General features: G+C 32.5%; 1 long non-coding RNA gene across 1 annotated transcript; it reads left to right on the top strand.

The window, feature by feature from the left end:
- The first annotated feature begins 1,856 nt into the window (after window positions 1-1,856).
- Window positions 1,857-2,777, top strand: LOC111212047. Its single transcript, XR_002662836.2, has 2 exons — window positions 1,857-1,981; window positions 2,716-2,777. It is a non-coding gene; the product is annotated as an uncharacterized LOC111212047 (long non-coding RNA).
- Window positions 2,778-6,889: the final 4,112 nt, after the last annotated feature.

The following is a 6,889-nucleotide window of genomic DNA, read 5'->3' as shown; positions in this document are numbered from 1 at the left end:
AAATTAGACATATAAAACTAATTTAACAAGAAACGATAAAAATAAAAATATGAGAATGAAAATTAATCATGAGACATGTAAACATAACAATAACAACACTTCTCGGCCCAATGCACCATTTTCTTGACATCAATGTTACGCCTAATAACTCTTATTTGTTTCTTTATTAGCAGAACTACTGAGCCGATTGTGAAACTTGTTTTTTGAGTCTTAGGTTCTAAAGTTTCATTCATTCTTCCGGTTTCCATCATCTTGATGATAAAGATAGAACAAAAGAAAACAGCAAGCGAAACAGCAATGCAATGTGTCTCCTATCTCAGTTTCCAAACGAAAACAGCAATGCAATATCATTTTCTTGGATGTGGTTACTATTCTTCTTCTCTGAAGCTTTTTGCATGACAACAAGGTCCTGAAGATTTCCCAAAGCTTCCTTAGCTCTCCTCTTGGCCTCTTTGGCTGCGAAGATCTTCTTATGTGCTTCCTTCTTTAACTCAGCCGCCTCGTTGTTCATCAAAAACGCCGAGATTTTGGCCGCTTCCACGAGAGCGTCGGCTGATTCTTGGTCAGGTTTAGATTTGGGGAAGAAGGCGAATTTAAGACAGTTTCAGGTTATATTTACCACAGATTGTTCTCAATTGCTGAATATAGTTTCGGAACCAGAAGAATGGCCAGCATTTGAAAGTTATCTGAAAGATATCAAGTTTTTACAAAGAAGTTTTCTCAACTCAGAATTCGTTCATGTACCTCTAACGAAGAACCAACGGGGCGGATAGTTTAGCACGCAGTGCTAGGAAACAACCATCTTTCGTCGTTCACACGGATGCAGAGTTACACTTTGGTTTACAGAGTCAATATGAGTATGTGAATGTTTTGTTGTCAAAAAAAAATTGTTTTTAGAAGATTTATTTTACATTTCAATACATATTATATGAATTAATAATGGAAAATTTTAATCTTTTAAAAATAATTGTATTTTTGAATTAAAATTGGTCCAAAATATTAAAATAGTTAATTATATAAAATAATGTATTATTATCAGATTGAATATGTTTTAATATGCATAAAACATAACTATTTATTTTTCTAGAAAAAGAGAAAAAAGATTAAAAAAATTTGTAATTCAAGATTGATATTTATTAACAAAACAAAGCTGATCAAATTAGACATACATAACTAATTTAACAAGAAATGATAAAAATAAAAATATGAGAATGAAAATTAATCATGAGACACGTAAACATAACAATAACAACATAAATAAAATAAAAGATGGAAGAAAAATATGGTCACACGTAAGAGGATGTGGCACTATTGTCCCAATTTAACCAAATATGCTAGATTCCTTTATTCAAAATTTTGTTACAAACAAAAATTTATAAAATTAGTATGGGGCACGTGCCCCACCTTCTATGTAAGTAGATCCGCCCCTACAAAGCTCCTTTGGATTTTCTGTGGGTGGGTAGATGTTCTCAAGATAGGTTTGGTGTATTAACCATTAAAGGAGAGAAACATGTCTTTTTATCCAATTTGGTGGATGAGTTCTCCTTTTTCCGAGATAGCTTTGGTGTTTCCTTATTTTATTTTGTTACCACATATTTTAAATGGCGAGATTCATATTTTAGCATGTTCAACATCTTTTAATTTTTTTTAGAAAACTTTTATCCTCTAGACAGAGTCACCAATGAAAAAATTGTATTGTACTTTAATTGTGGGGTTGAAAAAAAAATGTAGTTGTAAATCTTTAAAAAAATAATATTAGAAAAAACAGAAATCAATGGAGAGCCACATCCGTCAAACCAAAATTTAAGGAGGTATATAAATTAAATTAGATGTGTAAAAGGTGATATACGTTTAAGTTTTCTTAATATACTAGTTTTTTATAGCCCTAAAATCATTATCAATTTGTTCAAAGCACTTGAGATGAAGAAACTCTTTCAAATATCGAGTCCCATTATAGCTACATTCATCATCATCGCAATAGGTTTGAATATTTAATTTTACGCAATATATACATTTTTATAGTAATATTTGTACAAATCGTAACAGTTTTAGACCCAAAAAAATCATCACATTTTAACGTTAAATTCAAACCTTGATAGTGACATAAGGACACTAACATAAACAATAGGCTTACAAATCTTTTCATAGTTTAATATTTTCGTTTTGGTTTACTTATTGAATCTACTAAGAGAAAGCAAACTCTATTATTACGTTAATCGTCGTTGTTGGGCAATGTAAAAATTTATAAAATATATTTTTTATTTAAAAATTAAAGTTGTTAATTTTCTTTGACTATAATTTATTTTTTTTAATTAATAGAAGTTTTGAAATATAATATTATATACCGTAACAAATATATATATTTCTACTATGTTTCACAAAAATAGATGTTTTTAGTTTTTTTTTAACCTTTATATTTGTTTTGATTAGAAACTTTTTACTGTTTCAGTAAAAGTTGTACCATTTTCATTGTTACCAATAAAAAAAACAGTATCAAAAGCTAAAATTAAAATGATTTTATTAGTTTTTAACCGCTTTCTCTTATTGCTTCTTCTTACTTTCTTGTTGAACTATTATGTAACCACTTACCGCTAAAAGTCTTGTTATGATTTTATTCACCAATCCAACCTATCATAAAATATATAATACTCTTACACTTTATCTTGTTACAGATATATAAACTAATATTTTTATGTCTTCGTTATATTTTATCAGGGTTAGTGGCGAATGAAGCATATGGAAACAAAAATTGTACTGAAATTCTAAATACAAAGGAATATAGTATTCCTGGAGGTGGTGTTTCAGATAGTGCTCCATGTTCCGGTTCAAGTTGTGTCTATTTGTGCAAGAGAAAAAATGCCAACGGAGTTGGTACTTGTATTGGGCCAAAAAAACAGGAAAAATGTCGCTGCGTTTATAAATGTCCTTAATAATATATTATATGCTCACTGAAAAATTATAAAAATAATATTTAATAAAAATAAATAAGCAGACTAGGATATGAAGCCTAGTTGATTGTAGTGATGTCTTAATTTTGTAATAATGAGGATTCAGATTGGTATAATATATGTTCATAAAAGTACAAGTTAAAAAAATATTTATGAATATTAACAAATACTATGTGTATTTCTAGTTAATTTTTATTTTTATTATGTTAAGCTTGTTATTTTAGAGTTTAGATCCAGTATCTCATAAGTAAAAAAAAAATGAAATGTGAATTAAGAAAAAAAAATATTTAGAAAAAAGCATCCCATCATTAAAATTTAAAAGGTTTTCTAAAAACTAAAACTTTTTTTTACGGGAGTACCTTTCATTATAAAAACACAAAAAAATATCATAAGTGCCTTTTGGTAATAAAGAGTTTTAACAGGTAGAATAATAATAAAAAAATTAAGTCTGAAACTAACAAGTTGGAGCACAAAGAAAAAAGGACATGTGATATTATATGACATGTCTATGTCGATGAACGGCTTTTTCTTCTTGGCAATATCATCGAGACAAATTTAATTCAACACTTCTCGGCCCCATGCACCATTTTCTCGACATCAATGTTACGCCTAATAACTCTTATTTGTTTCTTTATTAGCAGAACTACTGAGCCGATTGTGAAACTTGTTTTTTGAGTCTTAGGTTCTAAAGATTCATTCATTCTTCCGGTTTCCGTCATCTTGATGGTAAAGATAGAACAAAAGAAAACAGCAAGCGAAGCAGCAATGCAATGTGTCTCCTATCTCAGTTTCCAAACAAAAACAGCAATGCAATATCATTTTCTTGGATGTGGTTACTATTCTTCTTCTCTGAAGCTTTTTGCATGAGAACAAGGTCCTGAAGATTTCCCAAAGCTTTCTTAGCTCTCCTCTTGGCCTCTTTGGTTGCGAAGATCTTCTTATGTACTTCCTTCTTTAACTTAGCCGCCTCGTTGTTCATCAAAAACGCCGAGATTTTGGCCGCTGCCACGAGAGCGTTGGCTGATTCTTGGTCAGGTTTAGATTTGGGGAAGAAGGCGAATTTAAGACAGTTTCAGGTTACATTTACCACGGATTATTCTCAATTGCTGAATATAGTTTCGGAACCAGAAGAATGGCCAGCATTTGAAAGTTATCTGAAAGATATCAAGTTTTTACAAGGAAGTTTTCTCAACTCAGAATTCGTTCATGTACCTCTAACGAAGAACCAACGGGCGGATAGCTTAGCACGCAGTGCTAGGAAACAACCGTCTTTCGTCGTTCACACGGATGCAGAGTTACGCTTTGGTTTACAGAGTCAATATGAGTATGTGAATGTTTTGTTGTCAAAAAAAAATTGTTTTTAGAAGATTTATTTTACATTTCAATACATATTATATGAGTTAATAATGGAAAATTTTAATCATTTAAAAATAATTGTATTTTTGAATTAAAGCTTTGGGAATGGAAGCTTTGAGATGTCTGGCTTCTTGTAGCACGCATCGTTAATAAACACAAAGTTCCCTTCTGCGCCAGGAACCTGCAATAGCAACGATTAACAATCTTATTCACCTACCCAGTGACCAGGACTGGGATTTGAGGGATACTTACTTGTCCTCTCACCCAGATGAGGTTCCTGGCAGGATCAATCTAGTTTATAAGATCATGTAGTCCATGGAGAGTTTATGTTTTGTACTGTGGGATTGATGCGAGCCGTCTTGGCTCTGACCAATGGCATCGTCAAGAGTGACCCATAAACCACAAATGAAAAAGATAAGGCCGAGATAAAGATCCATGGCTTTGACGGCGTGAGTGTCTACCATGTGCTGCATGCATCTCCGTGTGATTAGCCACAAACCAATTATTGCCGTTAGCTTTGCCGTCATAATTCCAGTAGAGACTCATCTGATGTGAATCGCGATAGATGGGAGTGCGGTGGGCCTAGTGTCACTTCCATTATATTTTAGCCTCGAGATTTGGCTTTTTGTTTGTTGTTCTTTCTCCTTTTTGGTTTATTATGTTATTTTGAGGACATATGATAAAGTGAAACAAGAATAGAAAACTGCAAATTGATAATTTTGTGACTGTTTTATGTGATTCAAATTGTGATGATAATTTTGTTATACACACTCAAAACTTAATTGCATGTAACAAACATTACATTTTGCTATATGCAAATTATTTTAACCAGCTTATTTCATAGTGAATAATTTTTTTAGTTTTACATAAACGGCTAATAATAGAGATATCCACGATGCCATCTTGATATGAAAAGATTACTAAGTTTATGTATTCGAGTAAACATAAGTCTCGGTGACATCTGAAATATCACATCGTCAATTGTTTAAATATCCGGTAAACAAAAATTAAATAGCGGCTAGCATGCAAAATATTTGTATAAGTCAAAGTATAACCTTTCTAACTTATAAATCAGCCAATTGTTGTGTTTAGCAAAAGAAAATCGTTAGCCCCGTGAATATCGAAAACAACAGTATTAACAAGGTAATGTTACTTAGAATAAAGATTATGAAGATAAATATAGAAAAAGTCATACAATAATAATATTTCTAGCTAATTAACAAAACAGTTATCCGGCTGTTAGAGTGTTTGTTGTAGAAAAGATAGACTAACATCTGTCAAATCATTTTAAACACCAGCTTCTAAAATGTTTGTAAAAATTTCCACAAGATAAAACACTCAAAATTCAATTGCCTATAAGCCAACATCAAATTTAGCTATATACAAAGCTATTTTAACCGGCTAGTTCTATAGTCAATAATGTTTTCAGTTTTACATAAACAACTAATAATAGAGATATCCACGCAGCCTGCTCTTTTTGAGATTCGTTGTGAAAAGCTGTCACTAACACGGTGGAGGAACAGAAAAATTTGCAGTTACCTATATCAAAGACATACAAGCATTATCATTATTGATATACCATGGAGTCCACCCATTATTAGTCATGGTATATAAGTGTTTTAATAACTAATTACTAATATATAGAGTGTATTTAGAGTATTTAAAGGTTCAGGTACGTTCTGGAGAAATATGGTGATTTTGGAGCCTTTTGAGGTGTAGAACTGCACAAGCACGTCAGATGTCTAGCTATGGGGGGAGACCTTCCGACCGTTAGATTGAGCTCATCGTTTGACACAAGATAGAGTAAAAGAAGGCTTATATCGCTCGTTTTTTTCTATAAAACGTTTTCCAATTCCACCGGTTTGAGGTCAATCATCATCTTGTAGCAGAAGTTATGCCCGTTTTACTGAAGAGTGGTGAGTCTGCCTCGCGAGAGGAAGCTGTCGAGGAGATGAAGGACTGTCGATCGATGTAACAGCATTGGTGTCGGTCAACAGCTTGGTTTTAAATGTCGCATGGCGAGGTGTGGCGGTGAGTGTCTCGCTTCACACCTAACGCCATGGCGACACAAAGCGAACGCTTTGTGTAAGGAAGCAAAGGTGATGAAAACATAGGCTTATATAGAATAGAATCTTAAAACCAAAACCAAAACCATCTTCCAACTTTAAACTTAGGGTATGTGTTGATCTTAAAGAGTTTGTAAACGACACTTCTAATGACGCCAAACATAAGTTACAAATCTTATTTTAGAGTTTAGGTTATCTATAGTTCTAAATCCTATGACCAATATGTAAAGGACTCCTAAATCCTCTTCCACGAACAGAGAGAAAAACAATTGCAGAGAAAAAGCTGATGAAGAACATTGGATTTGTAGAACTGTTATCTAGAAGACTGAATTAGGGTTTGTATATGAAATATAGTAGTCGTTTAGCAGCCTAATTGTGTACAAACCAATTTGGTTTGACTAATATCAAAAAAGCGTCGCTAGTCTTTTATGAACAACTTAAAAAAAACGCTAAATAGCGAGCGCTATATGTATGTCGCCACGCCATGAGGTGCATAGGCGAAGAGAACAACGCTAGACC

Source organism: Brassica napus, chromosome A1 (assembly GCF_020379485.1).
Source record: "Brassica napus cultivar Da-Ae chromosome A1, Da-Ae, whole genome shotgun sequence".
In the NCBI taxonomy this organism is placed as follows: Eukaryota; Viridiplantae; Streptophyta; class Magnoliopsida; order Brassicales; family Brassicaceae; genus Brassica; species Brassica napus.
This window is presented reverse-complemented; position numbering and strand designations above follow the sequence as displayed.